Source organism: Eretmochelys imbricata, chromosome 14 (assembly GCF_965152235.1).
Source record: "Eretmochelys imbricata isolate rEreImb1 chromosome 14, rEreImb1.hap1, whole genome shotgun sequence".
Taxonomy (NCBI): Eukaryota; Metazoa; Chordata; order Testudines; family Cheloniidae; genus Eretmochelys; species Eretmochelys imbricata.
In genome coordinates, this window is record NC_135585.1 from 25,989,585 (window position 1) to 26,007,338 (window position 17,754).

At 44.9% G+C, this 17,754-nt stretch overlaps 1 protein-coding gene across 14 annotated transcripts in view; it reads right to left on the reverse strand.

Moving 5' to 3' along the window:
* MAP2K4 (mitogen-activated protein kinase kinase 4) overlaps positions 1–17,754 on the reverse strand; it is a 168,017-nt gene that overhangs the window by 113,973 nt on the left and 36,290 nt on the right. The window lies entirely within an intron of this gene.

Genomic DNA, 17,754 nt, shown 5'->3' on the forward strand with positions numbered 1-17,754 from the left:
GGTGATAGGGAAGACTTGGGAAGATAGCATTTCATAGAATCATAAAAGATTAGGGTTGGAAGAGACCTCAGAACAAACTGTGCCAAACAAAAAAATTAAAAAATAAAAACTATGAAAAAAGGGTATTAAATAAAGCAAGGTGTAGCAAGCTGTGTGGCTCAACTAACAGACATTATGATGCTCCAACACAAGGCACAGGTGATTTAGAAGGAATTGGAGTGGCAGAGAGTCCCTATATACACTTTTAATTGGGGCATGCGGGTATCTAGGGCAGATGTGTTGACACTGCTGGCAACAATCTCCAATCAAGAGTGCACATGAGCGCACATATGCTGATGTGGAGCACCCATAGGGCCACTACTCAAAAAAACAATACTTCAAAAGTTACTGAGGGTAAAATTGGGAGCCCCAATGCAAGCCCACCCAAACTGATAAGTTACAGAGAGTGAAATTTGCACATGCAGCAGGAATAGTAAGTCTGTTAAAAGCCAGAAGGTTTGCAGGCAGCCTGATGTCACAGGTTGTTCAAGTATCAGAGGGGTAGCCGTGTTATTCTGTATCCACAAAAACAATGAGGAGTCTGGTGGCACCTTAAAGACTAACAGATTTATTTGGGCATAAGCTTTCATGGGTAAAAAACCCACTTCTTCAGATGCATGGAGAGAAAATTACAGATACAGGCATAAATATTTTTTGGCACATGAAGAGAAGGGAATTACCTGACAAGTGGAGAACCAATGCTGACAGCCAATGCAGTCAGGGTGGATGTGGTCTACCCCCAATAATTGATGAGGTGGTGTCAATACCAAGAGAGGGAAAATTGCTTTTGTAGTGAGCCAGCCACTCCCAGTCCCTATTCAAATTGATCGTGCTAAGTTTGCAAACGAATTGTAGCTCTGCAGTTTCTCTTTGAAGTCTGTTTTTGAAGTTTTTTTTGTTGAAGAATGGCAACTTTAAACCTGTTACTGAATGTCCAGGGAGATTGAAGTGTTCTTCGACTGGATTTTGTATGTTACCATTCCAGATGTCTGATTTATGTCCATTTATCCTTTTACGTGGAGACTGTCCAGTTGGGGCATAGCTGAGGGGCACTGCTGGCACATGATGGCATATATCACATTAGTAGATGTGCAGGTGAAAGAGCCTCTGATGGTGTGGCTGGTGTGGTTGGGGTCTTATGATGGTGCTGCTAGAGTAGATATGGGGACCGAGAAGGTAATGGGGTTTCTTACAGGGGTTGGTTCCTGGGTTAGTGTTTCTGTAGTGTGGTGTGTAGTTACTGGTGAGTATTTGCTTCAGGTTGGGGGGCTGTCTGTAAGTGAGGACTGGCCTTCCTCCCAAGGCCTGTGAGAGTGGGGTATCGTTTTCCAGGATAGGTTGTAGATCGTTGATGCGCTGGAGAGGTTTTAGCTGGAGGCTGTACGTGATGGCCAGTGGTGTTCTGTTATTTTCCTTGTTGGGCCTGTTCAAGGTGACATAATATGTCCATTTAACCCCTATATTGAGTCATTTGGGAGCTTCATTTGGAAGATTTACCCTGAGACCAAAGCTTCTGGTTTAATAGTGCTCCAAAATCCATATGCTGACTCTAATTTTACTTTAAAAATGCTGTCAAAGAAAATACCATTAATTAAATAGAGGGCAGGTGAACCACTCTAGGAAGCAGTCAGGGTAACATAGTCATGATTCATGCTCCTCAACTTTCCTGAACAACAAGATTGAGTGGGATCAGAGAAAAGCAGGTCATTTGGTCAAGGGTTCCCTCATACACAGCCCCCCTAAAATGAGCTGATCATATCATTTTTTGCATAACTCAACTGGAAGCAAGATGCAAAAAGGTTGAAAGCAGTAATGTGCACAGCATGCAAGTCATCTGAGTAGAGGATTTGAACTCATTGTCCCTGGTTCTAGGAATAGCACTTTTTCCCTTAAATCACTAAGGCCGTGTCTACACTACAGAGTTTTGTCAACAAAAATTATGCCACCTTAATTAAAATGCTATAATTAAACCACTGCTGCATGTCCACACAATGCCCCTTGTGTCGGCAGAGCGCATCCACACTAGGAGCTCTTGCTTCGACACAGGGATACCTACCCACAGTGCAGCTGGCCATAGGGTACTTTGGGGAGGGTTTGCAATGCCTCATGGGGCAGGTACAGCAACACATGACGCAGGTTTCTCAATCCCATCATTCTATGGGCATCCTACTAGACTGCCAGCCATTTTTTCATCTGAAGCATATGTAGGGGGAAGGGGATGAGTGTGTGACAGAGGGTATGGATGGGAGGGGAGACAGAGACATAGTGTGCGTTGGGGCAGTGTGTGAGAGTGTGTGGGCGGTGGACTGTGTGTGTTGAGGGAGACTGTGTTGGCATGCTGTCTCTAAGTTCTGACAGCAGCCTGAGCAACACAGCAGACTCCCCTCCCCACCCCCCAGTAGCAACTAGCGTCAGCCTGCCTGCTGGTTCCATATTAATAGTTCTGTGATTCCCTCCGAGTTCTCCCACAGCTTCCTCAGCTACTGGAAGCTGCATCCTCAGCAGCTCTGTGAGCTCTCCAGGCTGTGGAATGTCAAAGCTTCGCAAAGCTTTGAACGGGATGGGGTGCATACTTACCTAGCTAGATAGATTCATAGATACTAAGGTCAGAAGGGACCATTATGATCATCTAGTCCGACCTCCTGCACAACGCAGGCCACAGAATTTCACCCACCCACTCCTGCGAAAAACCTCTCACCTATGTCTGAGCTATTGAAGTCCTCAAATCATGGTTTAAAGACTTCAAGGTGCAGAGAATCCTCCAGCAAGAGACCCGTGCCCCATGCTACAGAGGAAGGCGAAAAACCTCCAGGATCTCTTCCAATCTGCCCTGGAGGAAAATTCCTTCCCGACCCCAAATATGGTGATCGGCTAAACCCTGAGCATATGGGCAAGATTCACCAGCCAGATACTACAGAAAATTCTTTCCTGGGTAACTCAGATCCCACCCCATCTAATATCCCACCATAGGCCATTGCAGGACTAGATGCAGGACAGCCGAGTTCATCAGTCCCCACCTCCCTCCCTGGCTCTGCACAGCACAGCAGTTCCCCCCACCCGCAGCAGAAGCCTGCCTGCCACTGTGTTCCTAGTGCGGGGGGGTGGGGGGCTGGGGGGGGATGTAAGCAGGGGCAGGAGGACTTTAATGATTTGCTCTTAGCAGAGCGGCATGCTCAGCTCTCAGAACTTCCGGAAGCTTTGAAAGGGAAGGAGTGCATTCCTGCAGGGCAACTGAGTTCAAAACAATGAGCAGAGCGGTCACAGTGGGCATTGTGGGATACTGGGGGAGGCCAATTACATCAACATTAACGAATGGCAGTGTCTTTGTCACTTTAACTTTGGCGCAAAAAGCTTTATACCTCTCAGGCTATGTCTACACTTGCAAATGAATGACAAAATTTGTCTTTCAGAGGTGTTAACCCCCTCCCCCCGAAAGAAAAAAGTTTTGCCGCAACAAGCACCAGTGTGAACAGCATGTTGTCGGCAGGAGAGCTGCCGACAACGCAAACATTGAGCGTTGAAGTTTCTTTTTGGCAGGAGAGCCAACAAATAGCGGCTGCACTGCACGACTTTTAGCGGCACGGCTGTAGCGACACAGCCGTGTCGCTAAAAGCTGTGTAGTGTAGACATCGCCTCATCAAGGTGGTTTTGTTTTGCAGCCAAAAGTAGCTTTGCAGTGTGTACACCTCCACTGCTTTGTCGGCAAAAGCTGCCTTTTGCCGACAAAACTATGTAGGGTAGACGAGGCCTAAGTGATTGCTCAGTGTGCGTCATTCACACCAAAGTTTCTGAGGAGGAAATCACCGGCAAGTCTTAGGGCTTATATACATGAACATTTAATTCATGGCAACCTGGGGTGACACTCCACCTCGTCCTAGCCTGCATAGACTCTGCTGATGTGCATTAACAATTCATTAATGTGCTTTGATCTAATTCTCTTTGAAAAGCATATTTAATGAAATGTTAATGTGCATCAGCAAAATCCACATGAAGAGTTGGTCTGTGGCAGGGTAATGCAGAATAGCTCCCTGCCCCAGCTTGCCATGGGCTAATTGTTTGTGTTGACAAGTCCCTACAGTCTAAGCACAGATAGTACTAACAAATTAGCTTTTGACGCACAGGTTGGTGGCCAGTACTGTTCTGGGGGAATATGGAATCTGGATTGTGCTGTGGATCCAGGATTACTTGAGAGGGACTAGAAAATGGCCTCAGAGAGGCCAATACAAGAGTGCCAGACAAGAGAAGTTAGTTTTCTGCTGGAACAGACTTGCTGAATATCTGCCGGGCAGCACCAAGCATGATGGACAGGGACTGTGCTGGGTACTGGGAACAGGTATCCTCAATGCGTTGTACAGGCGCACATGCCGAGACTGGGGATAGAAGCTGAGAAGAGGCACGCTCGATGCATATCATAGGCACACGCTACTAAGCTACAGCCAACACAGCAAATACAGCTGGGAGTGTAAGCAGAAAAATTCTGGGAATTCAAATCCATGGAACACAAGCGATGGCACATTCTCTTAGTCCTTCCTCGTGTTTACTTATTATGGTATTACCCTCACTGAACCACTCCAAGGGGCTATTATTGCCAGCTAGGTAGAGCAGAATCAAGATCATGTGGTAAAGGTAGCATATAGCTTAAGTTTGCATTTTCTGGTTTTCAAAGGTTTAATATTGTGTTAATTTAGAAGTTTTTTGGACAGTTAATCAAAATTGATAAATATGCAGTCAGGTCACTGCAAAAAAATTGTTAATACAGTCAAGCTTGCCTACTGATTTCTCATGCCCTTCTAGAACATGATGGTGGATAAACTTAAACTATGAAATACAGAATTAAACTAATGTTTCACAGAGCTGCACAACCTTAATTCTGCTTCTGTGGAGAACAGGCACTCTGCATTTCAGAGTTCTGTGTGTTCAGCACAACTCCACTGCTTTGCTTTTAATCAGACAGTCACACTATCCCTCACTAAGCTAAATCTAGCAGTATTGATACAGGGAGCATTTGCTGGTGGTCTGCAGGTCTCTCACTGTCACCTCCAGAAGGTGTAAATATTTCTCCCCAGAGTCAAACCCCCCTTTCATATTCTCATTGTCCACCAAAACTCCACATTTGTACTGGCCACGCACACTGCCACGCACACTCTCTGAGCTGCACTGTCAGGGTATTAGTATGCATTACAATGTGCCACAAGGCTCAGCCAGGGTTAAACAACAGTGACTGCCCAGAGGAACAAAGAAAGTTGGTTGTGTTTAGGTTGCATTTACCTAGCTCCTATAACTGAAACTTGGCTTTTTTTCTAGTCATGACAAAACCTAGGTGTTTCTCACACACACACACACACACACACACACACCCCCCTAATCCTCACTTTGCTCACTACTTTTCATGTGCGCAGTATGGATACAGTCCCATGATCTCCAACAGGGACCCAGTGAGCCATTGCTCAACAGGGGCAGAGTTAAGGTTGGGACAGTCTCCCATAAAGATAGAAGATGGTACCCCAGAAGCTGACTTGAGGGACAGAAGAATGGCCACTCAGCCCTGCTCCTGTCCTGCTGAAGCCCCTCCAAATCCCCCCAACCACCAGTGCAGCTCTGGGGATATTTCTAAGGGAGGGAGGGTGAAGGGGTTTCTAGAGAAGGGGCTCCAAGTTCCCTCTCACTCTTGCGGCAGCAACCCTCACCAGGAATGGGATGTCCCTGTGGGGCAGAAGGAAGGTCCCTCCTTAGAGTCTCTCTCCTCCCCTTTGATGACCATCACTTACTGGTCTAAGAGATCCTGATTTTCAAAATCCTCATTTTCAAAAACCCGGTTCTTCAGCTTAAAGTAGAACTGGGTTTTCAAAAATGATGCTTTGCAAGAATCCTTTAGGTGACTAAGGGCCACTGCCAAAGGGGCTACTTCTCCATCAGTCAGACAACTCAAGAGGGAGGAAAGTCCTAAAGGGAGGAAGAAAAGGTTACCGACCCTGTGAAGTAATCACAGTTCTTCGAGATGTGTCTCCCTACAGGTACTCCACTTCAGGCATGCATGCACCACAAGCCCTTGATCCAAGATTTTCTACTAACAGTGTCCATCAGCCCGCGCATGCACCCTAGGCCTCCTCCTACTGCATACCAAGGCTATATAGGAATGCACAGGTGAACTGCTCTCAGTTCCTTCTCCAGATAAATGTCTCATAGAGGACTGTCTGAAGCAGAGGGAAAGGAGAACGGATAGTAGAGCACCCATGGGGGGCACATATTGAAGAGCTGCAATTACTAAGCAAGGAGAGTAACCCCTTTGAGTAGTGTCCCTATGGGTGTTCCATTTCAGAAGACTGCCGAGCAGTATCCCCAAAGGGAGGAGGGAGCTCTGGTAATGAGTCCAGAACTGAAGATAGTACAGCAGTACCAAATAGTCCTATATATCTCAGATACTGACATGTTCTTGAATAATGCTGTGGATGTTGCTTGTGTAGAATGTGCTATCACACTTTGGGGGGATGAACACCAGCTGCATCTTAACAAATGACAATACACCCAGAAAACCATCTCAAAAGTCTCTGAGCAGAGATTGTGGACTCCTTGGATCTGAGAAGGTGATGAACAGTCTAACAGACTTTTGAAATTGTCTGATTCTATCTAAGCAGAAAGTCAACACCCTTCTAACATCCAACGTATGGAAAGAGATCTCCTGTAGAGAACTTATGCATTTTTGGAAAATACACTGACAGATGAACTGATTAAGATGAAACTCCGATAAGACCGTAGCTAACAATTTAGGGTGTTGGTGTACAGAGACTTTGTTCTTGAAAAACACTGTAATGGGGGTTGGGGAGTCTGCCATCAAAGCCTCAATCTCCACAATGTTACAGGCCAATGGGATGGCTACTAAAAAGGCATTCTTCATAGATATATGGAACAGGCAGGAGGTTGCCATTGGTTGGAATGGAAGTCTCAAAGTATTTAAGCACCAGATTGAGATCAAAATGGGGTCTCTAATCTGGGCGTAGATTCCCCAAACCCTTAATGAACACAATGTGAGCAAACACGGAGAACCCTTCCACAGGGTAATGAAAAGCTGATAATTGAAGCCAAATGGACCTTAACCAAGCTGACAACCTCAATTTCTTGAGATCCACCAGGTAATCCAGGATGATTGAGAGCGACAAAGATTCAGGCAGAAGATGATGGTGACAATACCAAGTATCAGAGGGGTAGCCTTATGCACAAATAAATCTGTTAGTCTTTAAGGTAATACCAAGTGGAATCTCTTCCATTTCCCCAGATAAGTAATACAAGTTGATTCCTTTCTACTGTTCAGGAACATCTGTTGCACATCTACAGAGCAGGAGGATTCTAACCTCAATCATTGAGGAAACACAACCTCAGGTGGAGAACCCTTAGGTTGGGGTGAAGTACATGACTCTCATCCTGGGAGAGGAGATGAGGAGTGGTCAGAAGCTTGAACAGCAGCTGGACAAATAGGTGAAGCACGTTAAGGTTACCAAGCCACGCCAGTACTATTCGGATAACTCTGGCCTTGTCCTGTCTGATTTTGTTCACCACCCTAAGTAATAGCCCTGCTGGGGGAAAACATGTAAAGCAGACTCTTCTTCCAAGATAGAAGAAAGGTATTCCCCAAAGAGAGGTGGTCCACACCCCTCTTAAGAAAAATAGAGGGCACATCTTGTCCCTGAGGTGGCAAAGAGATCCACTTCCAGAAGTCCCCATCTTTGGAGGATCTGAGGGCATCTTCACTACCCGGGAGATTGACACTGCTGCAATTGATGCAGTGGGTGTCAACTTAGCGGATCTAGTGAAGACTCGCTAAATCGACAGCAGAGCGCTCTCTGGTTGACTCCAGTACTCCAGCTCCCCGAGAAGAGTAAGGTAAGTTGACCGGAGATTGTCTCCCATCGACGAAGCGCAGTGAAGACACTGGAGTAAGTCGACCTAAGCTACTTTGACTCCAGCTACATTATTCATGTAGCTGGAGTAGCATAACTTAGGTTGACTTACCCCAGTAGTGAAACCAAGCCCTGAGAGTCTAGCTCCTGTTCATAGAACTATTAGGAGCGTCTGCTGAGAACACTGGCTGTGGTGTTCTGAATACCCGGGAGATACACAGCTGAAATTTGCACCTGATAAGCTATGTACCAATTCCATAGTTTCATGGCTTCGGCGCACAGGGAGGAGGATCTTGCTCCTCCCCACTTGTTGATACAGAATATACAAGATATGTTATCTGTCATGACCCTGATTGATTTCCCCTGAAGAGGGGCAGGAAATGAAAGCAGAGGCTGCTGACTGCCCTGAATTCCAACAGACTGATGAAGACTGGTTTCTGGAGGAGTCCATCTGCCTTGAGCCATGAGGGCACTGAGGTGAGCTCCCCATTCCAATAGTGATGCATATGTTCTCTAAGTACTGAAGGAGTAGGATGACCCCAGATGGGAACACCTGCACAGATGTTGAGTTGATCTTTCCACCAGTCTAGGGAGTTCCTCACCTGGAGAGGAAACACCACATGCCTGTCCAGCGTGTCTCTGGCTAGACAATAGGTGGTTCTGAGCCAACCCTGGAAGCAGTGGAGGTGTAGCCTTGCATGATCAGTCATGAAGGTGCAAGCTGCCATGTGTCCCAGGAGTTGCGAACAGTTTCTTATTGTGGTCCGAGGGCTCCCCTGGATTGTCCCTACCAGACCCAACAAATCGATGAATCGATCTGTGGGAAGGTAGGCCCTGGCTGTGAATGATAAATTCAACAGGGAATCACCACCAATTTCTAGTGGATTACCACAAGGATTAGTTCTTATCAAATGCTATTGAATATTTTATCAGTGTCCTAGGAGAAAATATAAAATCAGTGTTTTCTCGTCTTATACTAGATTGTAAGTTCTTTGGGGCAGGGACTGTCCTTTTGCTCTGTGTTTATAAAGCACCTAGCAGAGTGGGGTCCTGATTCATGACTGGGGCTCCTAGATGCTACCATGATAAAAATAATTAAGAATAATAAGAATAAGATTTTTAATGAAGTCTGCAGATGACAAAGATCAGCAGAATGAGAAATAATAATGAAGCTGGGTCGCTGATAACGAATATCTGGATCATCTGGTAACTGATTAAACATCATGCATTTTAATACAGCCAAATGAAAAAGTATTACAATATAAGTACAAAGGATGTAGGCCATATTTATAGCATAAGACACTGTATCCTGGAAAGCAGTAAATCTGCAAAGGACTCAGGGGTCATGGCAGATAATCAACTGAACACGAGATCCCAGTGCGATACAGTGGCAAAGAGAGCTAACTGGACTTTTCGACATAAACACAAACAAAAACTTAGATACTGTGACAAAGTTCCTGCTCTACCTTGGTGGGTTTTGCACTTATTGGTGGATTTGCTCGCCTTGGAGCTTCACAGCAGCCCTCAGCTTGGCCATTTTTCTGAACCCACAGTCCAGGCTGACTCCTCCTGTGTCTGACCAGGAGGTGGGAGGATTTAGGGGGAACCCAGGCCCGCCCTCTACTCCGGGTTCCAGCCCAGGGCTCTATGGAATGCAGCTGTCTAGAGTGCCTCCTGGAACAGCTGTGTGACAGCTACAACACCCTGGGCTACTTCCCCATGGCCTCCTCCCAACACCTTCTTTATCCTCACCATAGGACCTTCTTCCTGGTGTCTGATAATGCTTGTACACCTCAGTCCTCCAACAGTCCGTGTTCTCACTCTCAGCTCCTAATGCCTCTTGCTCCCAGCTCCTCAAACACACACCACAAACTGAAGTGATCTCCTTTTTAAAACCCAGGTGCCCTGATTAGCCTGCCTTAATTGATTCTAGCAGCTTCTTGATTGGCTGCAGGTGTTCTAATCAGCCTGTCTTAATTGTCTCCAGAACGTTCCTGATTGTTCTGGAACCTTCCCTGTTACCTTACCCAGGAAAAAGGGACCTACTTAGCCTGCGGCTAATATATCTGTCTTCTATTACTCTCCTACAGCCATCTGGCCCGACCCTGTCACAATACACTAAACTTTATATCAGGACACACTCCACCCACCCAGCCATGGGCAACGCTGCCTTCAGAGCTGGGCACCCGGCCAGCAGCTGCTGCTCTCTGGCCACCCAGCTCTGAAGGCAGTGCAGAAGTAAGGGTGGCAATATCGCGACCCTCCTACGACATGCCAGATTTCACAGGGGAGACCAGATTTCACAGTTTGTGACGCATTTTTCATAGCCATGGGTTTGGTAGGGCCTTCATCATAATAATTCCTTCTGGCATAAAAAGAATAAAAAATACTGCAAAACAAATACTCAAATCCTAGCTAAAAATGGCCTCTTTACTGAAAGAGAGATTAGGAATTATTAGATGTTCCACTCTAGGTCCTTCTGGCCCAACCAATTCTCACTAGACCAATCCCAGTAGCCAATATCCAATTTTTCACATTCACTGTAAAACATTTTCTTTGTTATGCTCTGTAACTAGAGACTTGAAACAATTTTCAGTCTAAAACTTCACTGCTCTTAGTAATCTCACAATACAAGCTGCTATTGTCAATGATGGCCCATTCAGCTTTTCAGGACTTGCAGTCCTTGAATTGCACAGGTCTTTTCACAGTTCTGCCAGAGAAATGAAGTAGCACTGGGTCTCTCAAGCTTCTCCCTCATGCAGAGCCTCTCTCACAGACATCTCTCCATCGCTTATTTCTCTGTGACAATTACAGAATTTTTTATTTGGAAAAGTAATATCTGCAAGGTAATGTAGTTCTAGGTGTCTTTAATGCCATTAATACAGCAACTGGAAATGAAGAGGAGAGGAAGCACTATGTTACGACAGAGCTATCCATGGACCAAATGCTCTGTGGACCAGTGGGATGTAAGAATATCCCTAGGGACCTGGTGAGCACCCCTATTCTGTTTTTGCTTTGGTTTAAGGGAGAAAACATAGATCAATTTACCTTGTAGCAACCAGAGTTCTTCAAGTGTGGGTCCCTATGGATATTCACTGTGCTTGTGCATGTGCTCCATGTGACTGAGACTGGAAGTTATTCAACAGCAGTATCTGTTGGTCAGCACTTGCACCCTGCACCTCCTCATGATCTGAACTAATTTATAAGGTGCAGTGCAAACTGAACACCTCTACAGTTCCTGCTATACTATAAATTAGGAGAGAGTTCAAGCAGAGCAGGTTGTGGAGTACGTACAGGGACCAAACATCTTGAAGAACACTAGTTACTATAAGGCAAGTAACCTCAATTTCTTTCTCAAGTGCAGGTCCCTATGGGTATTCACTGTGGGTAACTTCCAAGCAGTACTCATTGTAGAGGAGGGTATAAAGATTTATGCTGCATCACAGATTGCAGGATCACTGAACCAAAGGAGGCATCACAGACAAAGCTTGAACAAGGGCATAATGCCTAGTTAAGGTGACCGAGGTCCCAAGTCACCTTTCCACAGATTTCTGAGAGGGGAATTCCCTGCAGGGAAGCCATTGAGGCAGCTTGTGCTCTAGTAGAGCCCTAACACCCTCAGGGGCTTCCATAAACTCATAATAGAGGAGAAGGACACCCTGAAATCCATTTCAGGAGTCTTTCTGAATAAATCACTTCTCCTTTCATTCTATCAGCGATGGAGAGGAATAGCCACAGAGACCTAAAGTGTTCATCCTCTGCAAGCAGAAGGCTAAACTCATCAGATATCCAAGGAGTGGAGCTTCTTGTCCTCCCTGTTATTGTGAGGTTTTGGATAGAAGATGGGCAAATGACCAGGTTGATTCAAGTGCAAATCAGAAGGAACCGTTGGGATGAATTCTTAAGCATACTGTATTCCTTTAGAACACCATGTAGGGGGGTCTGCCAAGAAGGCCCCAAGCTAACCCACTCTTCTAGAAGGGCACCTTCATAGGGAGGTACAAAAGAGAGCAGGAGGCCAAAGGCTCAAACAGTAGAATCGTAAGTGCTACAAGTACTGTACCAAGTTCAGGTCCCAGGCAGGTGCAAGTTGTAGTACCATGAAAAAGGCTCCGATTGATGCCTTTCAGGAACTTCATGGTTGTGGGATGGGTAAAAACCAAGGAGTTCTCCACCGCATGATAGAAAGCATTGCTAAATACCAGATACATGAGCAGTGAAGTGATAGATAGGCTTCAAAGTCTTCAAAGAAAGAGGGCAGTCCAAAATAAGAGGGATCCCAGATTTAAGGAGGTACGTTATGCTGTTGACACCAGATGGAAAACTGCTTCCAGTTGGCAACTTAGCGACCTTCTTGTAGAAGGCTTCCCGCTGTTGTTGAGGATACATCGTGCTCTGGCCCAAGCATGATCTTTCTAAAGCCACTGACCCTTCTGCTTCAAGTTGCAATGGGACGGGTGGGGAGCAATCAGCAAAGTCTTTTGTCCTCTGATATTCTACAACAATTCCTCTGGTGTTCATGGATGTTCTTTTTTTGGGCAGGAAACAACAGCTCCTGTTGGAAACTAGTATTTCACACTCGTTAACGCTTCTCTCCTGTCTTGTGATTTACAGCCAGAGTCAACAGTTAAAATATTGCCTTATAACATGGGATATAGATATTATAAGTGAGATCAATGCATGCAGAAAATTACAAGCATTCCATAAAGTCTCAACACAAAGCACATTTGTACAATTCCAATACCTATCTTAACAATACTAACACACGGTGATCCAGACGGATTCTAGTTATGTATTTGTCACTTTTCAGTTGAGACCTCTGGGCTTTGGCATGAGGTGGCACCTGGTCTTCTCGTGTCACAGTAGGCTTTCCAGACAAATAAACCTAGTCTCTTTACTCTTTTTCCTTTTGTGTGGGTCTGAATTGTTCTGCCTTTTTATTTGCAACAGTGACTTTGAGGGAGGATGGGATAGAGTTAGTGTAAATGAATTCCACACCCTCAGGATGCACCTGATATTGTTAATCTGCCCAAGTGTAAGTAGATGGTGCCAAGACAGATGTCTGCCCCAAGGTTCTGGCTGGATCCATAATGACCTCATTAACTAGGAGGGCTATCTTGCCTACTGTGGAAACTTGAAGCATGTCTACCAGTTTGTGTGTCTGTTCTTGCATCTCCTCAACAGGGATTTGGAGGGTCTCAGCCACCCTTTTTAATAGGTCTTGGAAACCCTTATAGTTGTCCATTTGTGGGGCTGTGTGGGGCAACAGGGACTCATCCGGGTAAGGGGAGGAAAGGGTCACCAGTGCAGTAGTTCACTTTTCAATGCCTGCTCTTCCATTACCTCCTCTTCTACTTGTGGCTGTGCAAAAACTGGGAGGGGCTGGTGGGGCATCTGAATGAATGGCACCATGAAGGACGCAACTTGGTGCCGCGTGGTCTGGCTGTGCGATTGGTGCACTGGCCCTCGGTGTGTTAAGAACCAATGGTGCTGCGCTACTAGATAGAGTTGGCGCTTGCTGTCATGCTGAAGTCCACAGCAAGGGGGACTGAGGCTCTAGGCACATAGATTCATAGATATTTAGGTCAGAAGGGACCATTATGATCATCTAGTCTGACCTCCTGCACAATGCAGGCCACAGAATTTCACCCACCACTCCCGCAAAAAACCTCACACCTATATCTGTGCTATTGAAGTCCTCAAATCGTAGTTTAAAGACTTCAAGGAGCAGAGAATCCTCCAGCAAGAGACCCGTGCCCCATGCTACAGAGGAAGGCGAAAAACCTCCAGGGTCTCTTCCAATCTGCCCTGGAGGAAAATTCCTTCCCGACCCCAGATATGGTGATCGGCTAAACCCTGAGCATATGGGCAAGATTCATCAGCCAGATACTACAGAAAATTCTTTCCTGGGTAACTCAGATCCCACCCCATCTAATATCCCATCACAGGCCATTGGGCCTATTTACCATGAATATTTAATTACCAAACCATGTTATCCCATCATACCATCTCCTCCATAAACTTATCGAGTTTAATCTTAAAGCCAGATAGATCTTTTGCCCCCACTGCTTCCCTTGGAAGGCTATTCCAAAACTTCACTCCTCTGATGGTTAGAAACGTTCGTCTAATTTCTAGTCTAAATTTCCTGGTGGCCAGTTTATATCCATTTGTTCTTGTGTCCACATTGGTACTGAGCTTAAATAATTCCTCTCCCTCTCTGGTATTTATCCCTCTGATATATTTATAGAGAGCAATCATATCTCCCCTCAACCTTCTTTTAGTTAGGCTAAACAAGCCAAGCTCCTTGAGTCTCCTTTCATAAGACAAGTTTTCCATTCCTCGGATCATCCTAGTTGCCCTTCTCTGTACCTGTTCCAGTTTGAATTCATCCTTCTTAAACATGGGAGACCAGAACTGCACACAGTATTCCAGGTGAGGTCTCACCAGTGCCTTCTATAACGGTACTAAAACCTCCTTATCCCTACTAGAAATACCTCTCCTGATGCATCCCAAGACCGCATTAGCTTTTTTCAAAGCCATATCACATTGGCAGCTCATAGTCATCCTATGATCAACCAATACTCCAAGGTCCTTTTCCTCTTCCGTTACTTCTAATTGATGCGTCCCTAACTTATAACTAAAATTCTTGTTATTAATCCCTAAATGCATGACCTTACACTTCTCACTATTAAATTTCATCCTATTACTATTATTCCAGTTTACAAGATCATCCAGATCCTCCTGTAGAATATCCCGGTCCTTCTCTAAATTGGCAATACCGCCCAGCTTTGTATCATCCGCAAACTTTATTAGCACACTCTCACTTTTTGTGCCAAGGTCAGTTATAAAAAGATTAAATAAGATTGGTCCCAAAACCGATCCTTGAGGAACTCCACTGGTAACCTCCCTCCAGCCTGACAGTTCACCTTTCAGTAGGACCCGTTGTAGTCTCCCCTTTAACCAATTCCTTATCCACCTTTCAATTTTCCTATTGATCCCCATCTTTTCCAATTTAACTAATAACTCCCCATGTGGCACGGTATCAAACGCCTTACTAAAATCTAGATAAATTAGATCCACTGTGTTTCCTTTGTCTAAAAAATCTGTTACTTTCTCAAAGAAGGAGATCAGGTTGGTTTGGCACGATCTACCTTTTGTAAAACCATGTTGTATTTTGTCCCATTTACCATTGACTTCAACGTCCTTATCTACCTTCTCCTTCAAAATTTTTTCCAAGACCTTGCATACTACAGATGTCAAACTAACAGGCCTATAATTACCCGGATCACTTTTTTTCCCCTTTCTTAAAAATAGGAACTATGTTAGCAATTCTCCAATCATACGGTACAACCCCTGAGTTTACAGATTCATTAAAAATTCTTGCTAATGGGCTTGCAATTTCCTGTGCCAATTCCTTTAATATTCTTGGATGAAGATTATCTGGGGCCCCCCGATTTAGTCCCATTAAGCTGTTTGAGTTTCGCTTCTACCTCAAATATGGTAATGTCTACCTCCATATCCTCATTCCCATTTGTCATGCTAACATTATCCCTAACATCCTCTTTAGTCTTGTTAAAGACTGAGGCAAAGTATTTGTTTAGATATTGGGCCATGCCTAGATTATCCTTGACCTCCACTCCATCCTCAGTGTTTAGCAGTCCCACTTCTTCTTTCTTTGTTTTCTTCTTATTTATATGACTATAGAACCTTTTACTATTGGTTTTAATTCCCTTTGCAAGGTCCAACTCTAGGTGACTTTTAGCCTGTCTCACTTTATCCCTATATGTTCTGACCTCAATAAGGTAGCTTTCCTTGCTGATCCCTCCCTTTTTCCACTCCCTGTATACTTTCTGCTTTTTCTTAATCACCTCTCTGAGATGCTTGCTCATCCAGCTTGGTCTACAACTCCTGCCTATGAATTTTTTCCCCTTTCTTGGGATGCAGGCTTCCGATAGCTTCTGCAGCTTTGATTTAAAATAATCCCAGGCCTCCTCTACCTTTAGATCTATAAATTCTTCAGTCCAATCCACTTCCCTAACTACTTTCCTTAATTTTTGAAAGTCAGCCCTTTTGAAATCAAAAACCCTCGTTGCAGATTTATTTTTGTTAATCCTTCCGTTCAGTTTGAACTGAATTAGCTCATGATCACTTGAGCCAAGACTATCCCCTACAACCATTTCTTCTATGAGGTCCTCACTACTCACCAAAACCGAATCTAAAATGGCATCCCCTCTAGTCGGTTCAGCAACTACTTGCTGAAGGAATCCATCAGCTATCGCATCTAGGAAAATCTGAGCCCTATTATTATTACTAGCACTTGTCCTCCAGTCTATATCTGGGAAGTTAAAGTCTCCCAAGATCACACAGTTTCCATTAGTATTTACTTTATTAAAAACATTAAAAAGAGCTCTGTCCATATCCAAATTAGATACCGGCGGTCTATAGCACACCCCAGCACTATCCCAGGGGAGGCTCTAATAGTTTTCTTCCCCAATGTAGTTTTTGCCCAGAAGGACTCAGTCATATCCATTTCATTGCTTCTTATTTCTTTACATTCTACCTCATCATTGATATACAATGCTACTCCACCACCTTTACCTTTATTTCGGTCTTTCCTAAACAGCACATACCCCTCAATACCTGTAGTCCAGTCATGACTACTATTCCACCATGTTTCCGTTATCCCTATAATATCTGGTTTCACTTCCTGCACCAGTAGCTCTAGTTCCTCCATTTTGTTACCTAGGCGCCTCGCATTAGTGTACAAATGTCTTAATTTTTGCTGTTTGGCCTCACTCACATTCTGTACCCTATTAGGCACGGTCATTCTACAGCCAGTATAACCTATTAGACTGGTATCTACACTGCCCTTCCTCCTACCCATGGCTGTATCCTTTCTTACTTTGTTTTCTTTCCTCTCAATACTAAAATCCGGTGTGGAGATTACCTGGACATCTCCCAACCATCTCCCCCAAATTCCTAGTTTAAAGCTCTCTTAATCAGTTGTGCCAGCTTCCATCCTAGAAGTCTATTTCCTTCCCTACTCAGATGAAGTCCATCCCGAGAGAACTGTCCTCTGTCCACGAATGCCTCCCAGTGGCCATACATCCCAAAGCCCTCCTTATAGCACCACTGCCTAAGCCATCTGTTGATAGTCATAATCTTGTCACACCTTTGTTGCCCTTCTCTAGGAACAGGCAGAATCCCACTAAAGATCACCCGAGCCTTCATTTCCTTAAGCATCTTCCCCAGCCTAGCATAGTCTCCCTTAATACTTTCCAGAGAGAATCTAGCCGTATCATTTGTTCCCACATGAAGGATAATTAGGGGATTCTTTCCCGTTCCCTTTAGAATCCTTTTCAACCGCAGGTCTACATCCCGTATCTTAGCACCTGGAAGACAGCACACCCTCCTATTCTCTGGATCAGCTCTGGTTACAGGCCAATCTATTCTTCTCAGTAAAGAGTCCCCAATCACATAGACCTGCCTTTTCCTAGTGACGGTGCTATTCTCCAGTCTATCCCCTGTTCCCTCTGGCTGCAAATTCTTTCCATTCCTAATCTCCCTTGTAATCCTCTTTAACCCATCCTGTATCCTCCTGGGGCTCATATTTGGTATAATCTCCATTAACTCTTTCCCTTTTCCTATAGGACTAGCCGCTCTTCTCTTCTTCCTTGCCCTTCCACCTTCAGTGACTACCTGCTGAGCCCCTTCTTCATTTTCCAACTCTGCAAGCCTATTCTTGAGCTCTATTTCTCTTTCACTAGCTCGTCTTTTCCTCTGCCTGGTTCTTTTAGTCACATGCTTCCACTGACCACTT